This window comes from Rhinoderma darwinii, chromosome 11 (genome assembly GCF_050947455.1).
Source record: "Rhinoderma darwinii isolate aRhiDar2 chromosome 11, aRhiDar2.hap1, whole genome shotgun sequence".
Lineage (NCBI taxonomy): Eukaryota > Metazoa > Chordata > Amphibia > Anura > Rhinodermatidae > Rhinoderma > Rhinoderma darwinii.
Window position 1 is genome coordinate 71,680,356 of NC_134697.1, and position 12,690 is coordinate 71,693,045.

The window sequence follows — 12,690 nt, forward strand, 5'->3', positions numbered from 1 at the left end:
GTTGTACTTTGTCCTTAAAAAGGGAGAAGGGTCATCTACACGGTGTCAGTCGTTGGGGATCCATATCTCGATTGGAGTGACTGCCTGTATTGTCAGCTGTCCCCACAGCAAGGATATCACTGCTGTACATCAGTAAGCTTCTGTTCTGTTTCTTTTATCCCTTTTGTTTTCATAAACTGTTTGAATGCATTGTAACTGTATGTATATTTTTTCATCTTTTAATCTGAACACTACTTTAGTATCGCACAGAACTATTGGGTATTAAATTTGAAATATTAAGAAGTCTCTTCCTAGTAGTCTTGATGAACTTCCGAAGGTGTAGAATGTTACCTGTATTAATGCAGAGTATTTGAAGTTCCATTAAGATAACCTGTGTTATTGAGACTAACTTGTGCTGAGGAAATATAGAAACGTAGGCCCCTATTGCCTTGAAAAGTATAGGTGGTGGTAGAAGCATACTGTGTTATGAAATATTGGAGTGTTGGAGACCTATGTGCGTAATTTAGCATAATTCTGTCATCTAGAGCAGTTGGGCGTGGATTTATGTGGTAAATTAATAAGCTCCGTAGTGTAATTCACCCCTGTGATGTGTCCTGAGAGCGGCGATCCTCATGCTGTGGATAGGTGATAATTTATTCTGTTAAAACCCGTTTAATGCATCAAACACCAGCAGGCTATAATAGCATCCGTTTAACGGATACGTCATAAAAAGCTATTGAAAAGCTCATGACATATGTGTTTAACAGATGCCTGTGATGCAATCCATACCGTGGCATCAGTCCCATAAAGGCTACCATGTTAAAAAAAAGGGTTTATGTTTAACATATATACTTTTTTTTACTGAACTCAGAAGGATGGAATAGCGTAGTCTACTATGCTATGTAATACCTTTTTTTTCCGATATAGTGACATATACCTCTACTATAACATGTTATAGCAGTATAATTTAGTCATCAGATTACTTTGCGTATGAAGCTGTTATTTTGTCCCCCCGCTCAGTAAATTTTAAAGCCTGTGCACGGTCACGAGCGGCGGGCGGATGCAGTGGTGTTGCTAGAGGGCCCCGGTGCTAGCGACAGCCACATTCACTTGTATTTGCGTCCTCAGGACGCAGATACAAATGAATACTATAGGCTGCAGGCCACGTTAGGCCTGCAGCCTTTAAGGCGCTGGGAAGACTCCCTGCACAGGCCGGCGTAGTGACGTCACTGCATCACCCTGGTCTGCGCATGCGTCCCACCCGCAAGGCAGTTAAGCGCTCCGTCCGTCGTGGGAATGGGGAAAGTACAATATATTTTTTTTTAGGGTGGCTATTTGCACGGGGGCAATGCTGTGTAGCACTATATACATGCGGTGGATTGCTATGTAGCACTATATACACACACGCGGGGATTGCTTTGTAGCACTATTTACAAGGGGGAGCTGTGTGTCACTATATACAAGAGAAGGGGGCTGTGTGGCACTATATACAAGAGAGGGGGCTGTGTGGCACTATATACAGGGGGGGGCTGTGTGGCACTATATACAAGGGGGGCTGTGTGACACTATATATATATACACAAGGGGCTGTGTGGCACTATCTACAAGGGGCTGTATGTGTGGGACAATCTACAGGGGGCTGTGTGTGTGGCACTATCTACAGGGGCTGTGTGTGGCACTATCTACAGGGGGCTGTGTATAGTGCTATCTACAAGGGGTCTGTGTGGCGCTATCTACAGGGGATCTGTGTGGCGCTATCCACAGGGATCTGTGTGTGATTGTATCTACAGGGGTCTGTGTATGACAGTATCTATAGGGGTCTGTGTGTGGCAGTATCTAAAGGGGTCTGTGTGGCGCTATCTACAGGGGGCTGTGTGTGGCGCTATTTACATGGGGCTGTGAGTGGCGCTATTTACAGGGGGCTCTGTGTGGCGCTATCTACAGGCGGCTGTGTGTGGCGCTATCTACAGGGGGCTGTGTGTGGCAGTATCTACAGGGGCTGTGTGTGGCAATATCTACAGGGGGCTGTGTGTGGCAGAATCTACAGGGGGCTGTGTGTGGCAGTATCTACAGGGGGCTGTGTGTGGCAGTATCTACAGGGGGCTGTGTGTGGCAGTATCTACAGGGGTCTGTGTGTGGCAGTATGTACAGGGGGCTGTGTATGGCAGTATCTACAGGGGGCTGTGTGTGTCATTATCTACTGGGGGCTGTGTGTGGCAGTATCTACAGTGGGCTGTGTGTGGCGCTATCTACAGGGGACTGTGTGGCACTATCTACAGGGGGCTGTGTGTGGCAGTATCTATAAGGGGTTTATGCGTGATGCTATCTACAGGGGGTCTGTGTGTGATGTTGTGTACAGGAGGGCTGTGTGTGGCGCTATCTACAGGTGGGCTGTGTGGCGCTATCTATAGGTAGGGCTGTGTGTGATGCTGTCTATAGGGTAGGGTGTGTAACGCTATCTATAGGGGGTGTGTGACGCTATCTACAGGGGATGGGTGTAATGATATCTACAGTGGGTCTGCGTGGCGCTATCGATAAGGACAGTAGTGTAAGAGAGGGATTCTTTTATTGATGCCTATAATTGGTGTTTATAATTGTCTATTTTACTGGTGTACTTGTAATATTATAGTATTTAAAAAAGTAATTAAAACTAATTTAAAATAAGTTTTCTTATTCTCTTATATAGTACGCTATATTAGTGTTTACTGCCAGGGACGTAACTAGGAAAGACTGGGCCCCATAGCAAACCCTTGACTGGGCCCCCCCCCCTGGTGCCACACGCAGCCCCCTTTATAGATAGTGCCCCATGTAGATTGTGCCATACAGCCCCCCTGTTTACAGTGTCACACCCCACTTGTAGATAACACCCCTCACCTCCCCGTTTTAGATAGTACAAGGCAATGGCGCATCCGAGAAAGTTGTATCAGCCAGGGGGATGTCAATCAAACATGGAAAGGTGGGTTTGGAGGCAGGACTATGTGACTCTTCAGGATAGCGGCACCGCCCCATGACAAGTTAATGAGTAATTAGCATATAGCGTGCGCCGTTTTAAAATTAGATTTTATAGATATTGCTGCATCTGAAAAAAACATACATTTGGAAATGTTGTCAGGTCATGTATTACCGCATGGTGGCGGTTCAAGGGGTTACAACTACCAGACAGGTTCCCATTAAATATACAATGAATTGAAAACAATTCCCCCTGCCCTGCAATTCTGTTATTATAAATATATCCTATATAATTACAGCTCCAGAACGAAGGTCATACATATATACAGTGCCACAACCAAGCACCAGAACCAAGCTCTGACACATATACAGCACCATAACCAAGCTCAGTACATAATTACAGCACTAGAACCAAGCTCATACATATATACGGCACGAGAGCCAAGCTCCATACATATATACAACACCAGAACAAACCTCCGTACATACATACAGCACTAGAACCAAGCTCTGATATATATACAGTACCACAGCACCAGAATCAACCTCAGTACATAAATACAGCACTAGAACCAAGCTCAGTACATATATACAATACGAGAAGCTAGCTCAGTACATATATACAATACCAGAACCAAGATCAGTACATGAATACAGCCCCAGAACCAAGTTCAGTACATAAATACAGCACTAGAACAAAGCTCAGTACATATATACACAATACCAGAACCAAGATCAGTACATAAATACAGCCCCAGAACCAAGCTCAGTACATAAATACAGCACTAGAACCAAGCTCAGTACATATATACAATACCAGAATCAAGCTCAGTACATATATACAATGCCAGAACTAAGCTCCGTACATACATACAATACCAGAACAAAGATCAGTACATAAATACAACCGAAGAACCAAGCTCAGTACATAAATACAGCACCAGAACAAAGCTCAGTACATATATACATCCCCAGAACCACGCTCAGTACATATATACAGCACAAGAACAAAGCTCAGTACATAAATACAGAACCATAACCAAGCTAAATACATAAACACAGCCCCAGATCCAAGTTCAGTACATATATACATCCCCAGAACCAAGCTCAGTACATATATACAACACCAGAACTAATACAGCTCAATTTAGTGTAACCCCTGCCGTATTGGTTTGTATGGCGTAAAACTACAGCTCCCAGCATGGCCCGAACAATGGTAAGGATATGCTGGGAGATGCTGTTTCACCAAAAAAAATCATAGCACCCATCATCTCACTGCAGATCATACAGTGACTACAGTGCTGATTGGAGGCTGAATAAACATTTACACTAAGTGAGTCACCAGTGACGTTTCAGATTCTAGTTCCTTTTCTCTTTTCTTCTCCCTCTGGTCCAGACCTCTATGATGGATTTCTCTCGGCCACGACCCATTTCTGCAGTTTTCTGCTCAGATATCTTCTGCTCCTCACTTTTAAAACATTTCTGCACCTATAAACGAAGATCAAATTCTCAACACCTCTAAATATGATAGCACCATACTTCAGCTCTAACTATAATAGCGCGTCACACTGTGTCCCTGATTATAATAGTACTATACACTGTGTCCCACACACAACGAAACGAAGTGGGCCATCTTTGAAAATCTATCCACCACCACCCAGACAGTACTGCATCCGGCAGAGAGAGGCAGGTCCGTAATAAAGTCCATAGCTGTAAGTTGCCAGGGGGCATTGGGCACAGGCATGGCTGGAGCAGACCTGCAGGTCTGGAGTGACATCAGGGACAACTCCTGAACCAAAATCCCCATCCACAGCGCTGCCGACGCTGCGGCCGGGGATTCCACTCCAGGAGAAACCCCTGTGGCCTGTGTCCATTTATGGACAGTGACATCACTGGTTTCTCCTGGAGTGGAATCCCCGGTTACAGCGTTGGGTATTCCACTCCAGAAGAAGCCTCTGACGTCTCTGTCCATTTATGGACAGTGACGTCAAGGGCTTCTCCTGGAGTGGAATCCACGGTCACAGAGACGGCAACGCTGTGGATGGGGATTCCGCTTCTGAAGTTGCCCCTAATGTCACTGTCCATATATGGACAGAGACATCAAGCTCTACGTCCAGGAGCGGAATACCCGACCACAGGGGGATTCCACTCCTTCAGGGAGCTACAGTGGTGCTAGTAGGTACCTCCCTGCTCTGCTATAGTGGCGTCACTACTGCCAACCATGGGGGGGGGGGGGACGCGGCACGGGCGCCCTCATGCCTGTGTCGCCGCTATGGCTGCTACAGCGCTAGCGACGCCATTGAGTGAGGAAGCTTCTGAAACAAGCATAGGAAGGGAGCCAGCGCAGCACCCCCTTCCACCCGCTGGAGTGATGTGCCCTGTGCAATGGCACAGGTCGCACATCCCTGAAGCCGGCCCTGCCTAAAAATATCTCACCTTATAGATAGTGCTCCACATATAGCCCACCTCTGTAGATAGTGCCTCACATATAGCTCTCCCTGTATATAGTGTCCCACATATAGCCCACCCCTGTAGACAGTACCCTACATATAGCCCCCTTGAAGATAGTCCCTCACAGGTAACCCACCCCTGTATATAGTGTCCCACATATAGCCCACCCCTATAGTGCCCTACAAATATCTCCCCCTATAGATAGTGCTCCACATATAGCCCACCCCTGTATATAGTGTCCCACATATAGCCCACCCCTGTAGATAGTGCCCTACATATAGCTCCCCTTGTATATAGTGCTCCACATCCCACATATAGACCCCCCCTGTAGGGAGAGCCCCCACTGTAGATAATGCCACACACCGTTTTATTAGAAAAAACTAAAAACTTTACATACTCACCCTGATCTCGTTCCCGAGATATGCTTTTTTCTGAGCAGGTCTGCTGGAGCTGAACGACGCAAGCGGCACGTCATTGAAAGGCGCTGATTGGCAGGGCAGAACGACTTGCTCCGTCAATCCGCGCCTTTTAACCCACGGAAGTGGCGCGATGGCGCTCAGGAGCTGCCAAGACTTAGAGGGAACATTGGTCCCTGTTGATGTTATTTAAACAATTATTTATAATGTAGCTGTGCATGGACCATTTTACAATTTTTCCTCTAATTCTTCCAGTTCTGGTTGGTTGTAATGATTTATTTATATTTATTACTTGTATTAGCTGAATTGTCAGCCTTTTATTTGCAACGTACAAATAATAATTGGAAAAATGTTGTAAAGTCATGTTTCCATTACGTAAAGTGTGTCTGTGTGTCAGTGTGTATTACGTCATGCAACACAACCAAGCTACCTGAATCAGAAGAACGGACTTTCAGTGTGAGCCTCGGTTTGACTCGTCGCCACGCCTCCTGAATAGCCTCTATGAGATATACAGAGACTAGCAGCTTTCCGTCTGTGCTGTTGTGTGGATAGTGCTGGGTGCCGGCAGTGTCACTGGGTCTCGCTGGGCGATGATGCTTCTCTAGCTGCAGACACCGGGGATCTCTCGCTTATGTAAGTACTGACTTGTGATCTTCTTAATATTGCATTGGTCTACATTGATCCCAATGATCCTGTACGTTCCATGTGGTCACTGGAGGTTACATAAAGTATCCACGCGAAGTCTAGCAATAGTCTGACAGCAGCTGTAGAGTCACATCCTGCAAACTACAACTCCGAGCGTTATGGGATTTGTAGTTCTACAACCTGTGATCACAGCTTTAAAAGTGCAGTACGTTCAGTGGTTGCTACACCGGTGAACGGGATTATGTGCAGCCCAAAATTCTGTCTTTAATGTGCGTTATTTGAGTCATGTCACGTCCGTAAAGGCGCAAGGTCTCCCAGCAAGGCTCCTGACTGGAAGGCGGGCTCTCGGGTGACGTTTGCCCTCATTCAGGAGCAGCTTCCCATACCCTCCCCCCTCTTTCCCTGCTTGGCTTCAGCCACCTTCCCTGTGTCTGGGTTAAAAATCAAAACTCTCAAAGGTTATGTAATTTGAAGCGAAAAACCCCCACAGATAAATGCAGGTAAGGCTTGGTTCACACCTGCGCTTGCCATTCCGTTGTTCGTTCCGTCAGAGGAGCAGAATGAGGGAACAATCGGAAGCACCGGTTCTGTGGTTTTACTGGAAACCATAGCGCAGGAAAGCCGGTTGGGTCACAAAGTATTTGGTGTTCTAGTCGCAAGTAACAGAAATATTAAGGCTACGTTCACACCTGAGTTGGGAATTTCTATTGCTCTTAAAGGAGCAGAACAAGGGAAAAGTGGAAGTGACGGTTCCGCTGTGCCACGGATGCCACTGGCAGCCAACGGAACCCATTGACTTTATTGCTTTCCGTTGGGGTGTGCACGGTTATACCGGAAACAATAGCGCAGCATGCTAGCGGAGCCTCCAACACCGATGTGAACAGACCTAATTGCAGATTGTTTTTTAAAACTGGCTCTTGTGACTCCACAATCGTCACTTAGGCAGTTTTTCACATCTGAGGTGCAGCTGTGCTCGGCGCTGCGGGACACGATGTCTCGCATCCCCCATAGATTAGAGTCGCGGGTTTCTGCAGCGGGGGTCGCGGGTTTCTGCAGCGGGGGTCGCGGGTTTCTGCAGCGGGGGCCGCGGGTTTCTGCAGCGGGGGCCGCGGGTTTCTGCAGCGGGGGCCGCGGGTTTCTGCAGCGGGGGCCGCGGGTTTCTGCAGCGGGGGCCGCGGGTTTCTGCAGCGGGGGCCGCGGGTTTCTGCAGCGGGGGCCGCGGGTTTCTGCAGCGGGGGCCGCGGGTTTCTGCACGTTTCATTCAGAAAAATTTAACAAATTTTTTTAGTTGCAGAAACTTCTGAAACAAGATCCACCGCATGTGATTTGTCATACCATTACAGGGTTCGTCTGACCACAGACCGGCCTTTTCACCGCAGTATTTGTGATCCCAAACCATTAGTATATCCAAACACGGAAGAGGTGCAAATCTTTCCCGTACACTTTATTTCTTTGTATATTTTCACTCTGGGTTTTTGCTTACAAATACTGAAGCAAAATATTGATCTAAAAGCTGCTGTGTGAAAGCAACCAAATCAGACAGGACACATTGAGTGCGCCAGAGCAAGAGTGAGGCCCCCTGCACACGAACGTGCTTTTGCGGCCGCAATTCCCCCGAAAATCCACTTGAGAATTGCGGCCCCATTCATTCTTATGGGGCCATGCACACAACCGTGGTTTTCATGGTCCGTGCGTGGCCCCGGAGCCCGCACCACAGAAAGAACGGGCATGCCTTATTACGGCCGTGTTCTGCGGTCCGAACTCATTTAAAAAATGACCACGGCCATGCGCACAGCCCGCGATTTGCATTCGGGTCGCCGCTGTCGCTCCTTGGCCGGCTGACCCGGAAATCACGGCCGTGCACATGGCTACTGTCGTGTGCATGAGGCCTTACTGCTTGTCAGTTTTCGGCAATTATTTTAAAACTATGGTTGGTATTTATAAACCTATTATAGCGGGCGCCACTTCTTCGTGATCAGCAGATTTCATAATCCTGCTCATTCCCGTTTAAGGTCTACACTGAGCTAGAAGTGATAATTTTTGTTCAAAATGACAATGGGTCGGATATTTCTTTGATCTGCACATTTAAGGTTCCCAAAGACAAAAACTAGCCATAAGCGTAAAGATTGCCCCCCAGTAGCTTGACCCACCTGCCTGGTCATTAGTCAAAATAGCCATAGATACAGGTATCATTTTAGAAATCCAAGTCTGCTTTGGACTGATGGTAATTAATTACTAAAGTATAAAATTTGCATAAGACGAGTCCTTGGTCACTAATCGCTATGGTGATGGTTCTTGCATGTAGGGCCTGTTCACATGGAGTTTTTTGCAGGCAGAAAATTCTGCCTGGAAAAATCGGCCCCGGTTATTTTTTTTTTAAGTGTTTTTTTGCCGCGGTTTTTTTAAGGCATTTTTTTTTTTACTATTTCTTCAAGAGACCAAGTTAAATTCCGTGCGTGTTTTTTTTTTTTTTTTTTTTTTTTTTGCCGAAAAACGCGTCCAAATGTGTTTATTTCCGTCTGCCATTAATTTCAATAGGGTTTTTGAGGCGGAAAATGCCTCAGGATAGGGCATTTTTCCCCGCAAAGGTGTTTTTTTTTTCTTTTTGCTCGCGGTAAAAAGACGCCTCCACCTCCCATTGGAGTAAATTTCGGCTGTTTTTTTCCGCGGCAGAAAACTCCGTGTGAACATGGCCTTATGGTTAGCATGCTTTAGGTATGGCGTTTGGTCTTCAAAAATGCCAGAAAAATGCATATTCAAAATGTTACTAAATAAAATACACCGTTTAAATAAAAAAAATTAAAAACATCATAAAAAACCGCTTGAAATTCATGGTGCTCTGTGAAGGCGTCATTGGAAGTAGATGCAAAGCACACGATGGCTTTGTTTTGAGTGACGTGTGATACAACAATAGATGGTTTTGTTCACAAGGACCCTGTACTATCATAGTAGTCAACCATTAACTAAGAGAGTCAAGGCGCGACCGTCCGCGTAGCGCAGTTCCTTTTTTCTTTATCAGACCTCTTATGTTTTGAGGAAGTCCGAGCGGGTCACCAGATCTGTTGAAGTATTGTGTATTGTATTATTATGAGGGATTGTCATATGTTTTCATCACAGGTGTTTGGGTAAAAAAGGAGCACTACTTCACGCCCTCGAGCTGTAAACCGAACAGGGAGTGTCTGGTAGAAGTAGTCATCGACTAATGTGGACATCGCACCGTCTGCTTCTGGCCAGGTGTGCACTGGTGACTCGGCAGAGATGTCTTATTTTCAAGCCAAAACATTTTCCAAATAATGCGCCTATTGCAACTACTTAAAACGTGCAGTGGTGGACTGTATTGTTGAAGAATAACAATTCGGGTATGTTCACACGGCTTATTTTCGGGTTGAAATATCAGAAACCGAATGCCTCCGAACATCTTCCCATTGACTTCAATGGGAAAAACGGCGTTCTGTTCCGAGGGGCCGTTTTTTTTTGTTTTTTTTTACACGGCCGTTTTTCAAAACGGCTGCGTAAAAAAAACGCCCGCGTAAAAGTGCATTCACTTCTTGTGCGTTTTTGGAGCAGTTTTTCATTGACTCTACAGAAAAACCGCTCCAAAAACGGATGTGAAAAACGCGAGTTGCTAGAAAAACTTCTAAAATCAGGAGCTGTTTTCCCTTGAAAAACGCTCCCGTATCTTCAGACTTTTTTGGTTATGTTCAAATGCAGTATTTTCAGGCGTGTTTCGGGGCATTTACGCCTCGAAAAACGTCTGAAAAAGCGGAAGCTGAACGCCTGCAAACATCTGCCCATTGAAATCAAAGGGAAAAACAGCATTTAGTTCATATGGGGCATCTTTTTACGCCGCTGTTTTAAAAACAAAAAAAAAACTGAGTGTAAAAAGAAGTAGCATGTCACTTCTTGAGGCGTTTTTTGGAGCTGATTTTCCATTAAACACTCTGAAAAACACCAAGAAAAGCTCCAAATTAAAAAAAAAACTTAATTCCGTCTGGAATTTTAAGGCAGATTTCGATCTGCCTGTGCGCCATTTGCTTCATTTTTCTCCCGTGGCTTTTGAGCGCCACGGGCAAAAAAACACAGCAGAATACGCTTTCTCTGCCTCCCATTGATGTCAATGGGAGGTCAGAAGTAAACGCCCGAAGATAGGGCATGTCACTTCTTCTTTTTCCCGCGAGACGGTTTTTCCGCACGCGGGGAAAAAAAACTCCTGCCTCAAATTGAAATCAATGAGAGCCATTTTCGGCCGTGAATGCGTAGAAAAACTCAGCGTGAACTGGCCCTTAGAGCAGATTTAGAAGGCACTTGACAGCTTCGTGTGTTATGTTCATATGGTGCTCGGCTGCGTGCTTTTCGCGCAGCCGCCATCATTATGACACACCGTTTGGATGTTTGTAAACCGAAAAGCACGTGGTGCTTTTCTGTTTACATTCATTTTTTTTTACTGCTGTTGCTCGAATAACCGTGGACCATTCAGAGTAGGAATCATTGACCACAACTCTCTGGATACGGTCCTTGAGGCAATTCTCAGTCCAATTACAAACTATATTTTCTAAACCTATAGTCCTTAATTTACCCATTAGGCGTCTATGAGGGACAGTGTCAAATGCCTTTGCAAAGTCCAAAAACACTATATCCACAGCGGCCCCTCTGTCTAGGTTTCTACTCCACCAAATATGTTTTCCACCAAGTTCTACTTTCTAAATATAATATTATGGTTACAGTTTAATCCACAATATATTATGACTTACTGTATGATTCTATGAATTTATAAGTTCCAATGATGTTTGCACTTTATCTACATCTTTTTATTCTGCCTCCAGAACCCCGTAGGATTGTTTCATGGGTATAAAGTGAAGGTTATTTTTTTTTTATTTTTTTTTCAGTTTTCATGTAGACATTACAATCTGCCTAAAAAATTGAGTAACCTTCAAAATACATTGTGGTACTTTTTGTATACTGATTCTAGATTACAACTAGGAAGTAACTACTAAGCTATCAGGGATCTGACAAGCTTGTCAACTGTTTTCAACAACAAACAGTAAAATTCTGCTGGTTGTTGCTGTTGAAACCAGTTGACCAGATTGTCAGACAAATCCCTGATAGTTTAGTAGTTTCTCCTATATCAGATTACTGTATTGCGCCTGGTGTAAAGACTACAATTGCCAGAAAGCAGTGTGCAAATAGAGGGTTAGGAAAGGAATACTGTTAGATTTCCGCTCTGAAGCCTGCATACATGTGGGTGTAGCTATAGGGAATGAAGAGGTAGCAATCGCACCTTGTGTCTGACGGGGCCCAAAGGCTCTTTGCCACCAGTATTATAAAAGACACATGGTGGCCCTGTTTCAGATTCTGCAGTTACCCCTCTGAATATAGCTCTGAACTATAATCCAGGCTATCACTCGGAATCCGCACACAATATGAAATGTAGTGTATTTACAAACTTATACAACTGTAAAAGGGTATTTAATGATACATATGTTTTAAGAAACTCTGGCAAGTAAGTGCATATTAATGACGAGCGACGGATATATCAGTCTCGAGGAGGGATGCTCGATGCATCGAATCTTCGATACTGTTCACCCCCAAACGGTTCAATACCGTTATTTCAGGTATTTCGATACTAAGCTGAGTATAGTAATGTATGCACTTATGATTGCCGGCACTGAAGACAAAACATGGCGGGCACGCTGCAAAACACCCTCATGTTTTGTCTTCAGTGCCTGTGCCGCCGCTCATTAGTGCAGCGCCGGCCGCACACCTCATGCTGACCGCGCGCGCAGTTACTGTCAGGAGCGGGGCAATAGCTGTATTACACAGCCGCAGCCCCGCTCTATAACGGCGGAGATCAGAGAAACCTCTTATCTCCGCCGCTATTCCCCTGAATGCTGCGATCAAAGCGGACTGCAGCATTCAGGGGAAAATTAAAAGGTGGGGGGGGGGGGATGTCCCTTGCATCGCATCACAGGAATCCCTGTGACGTGATTGAGGACCATACCATATATGGGCAGACAGCCCTGGGTCTATTGAAGGACCCCAGGGCTGTCTGACCATATTTCCTGTTGTTGTGGCATACTGAGGTATCTCCTAACCACTGCCTGTGTACTATCAGTACACAGGCTAATGTATTGGCATATAGATATATGCCAGTACATTAAAGTAAAAACATAAAATAATAAATTAAAAAAAATACACACACACACACCTTCCTTTTTTAGAATAAACATTAAAATAAGTCTCAATACATAAA

The 12,690-nt window shown here is 45.3% G+C and overlaps 1 protein-coding gene across 3 annotated transcripts in view; it reads left to right on the forward strand.

Annotated features, from left to right (window-relative positions):
* Nucleotides 1-6,296: 6,296 nt before the first annotated feature.
* Nucleotides 6,297-12,690, forward strand: part of PRXL2A (peroxiredoxin like 2A) — a 28,535-nt gene continuing 22,141 nt past the window's right edge. The window contains exon 1 of one of the 3 annotated variants that reach the window (XM_075842796.1): nucleotides 6,297-6,428. The gene's annotated coding sequence lies outside the window, so the exon portion shown is untranslated. Of the gene's footprint in view, nucleotides 6,429-6,827; nucleotides 6,941-9,655; nucleotides 9,675-12,690 lie in introns of those variants that run through there. The other 2 variants (XM_075842797.1, XM_075842798.1) reach the window with 2 other exon arrangements.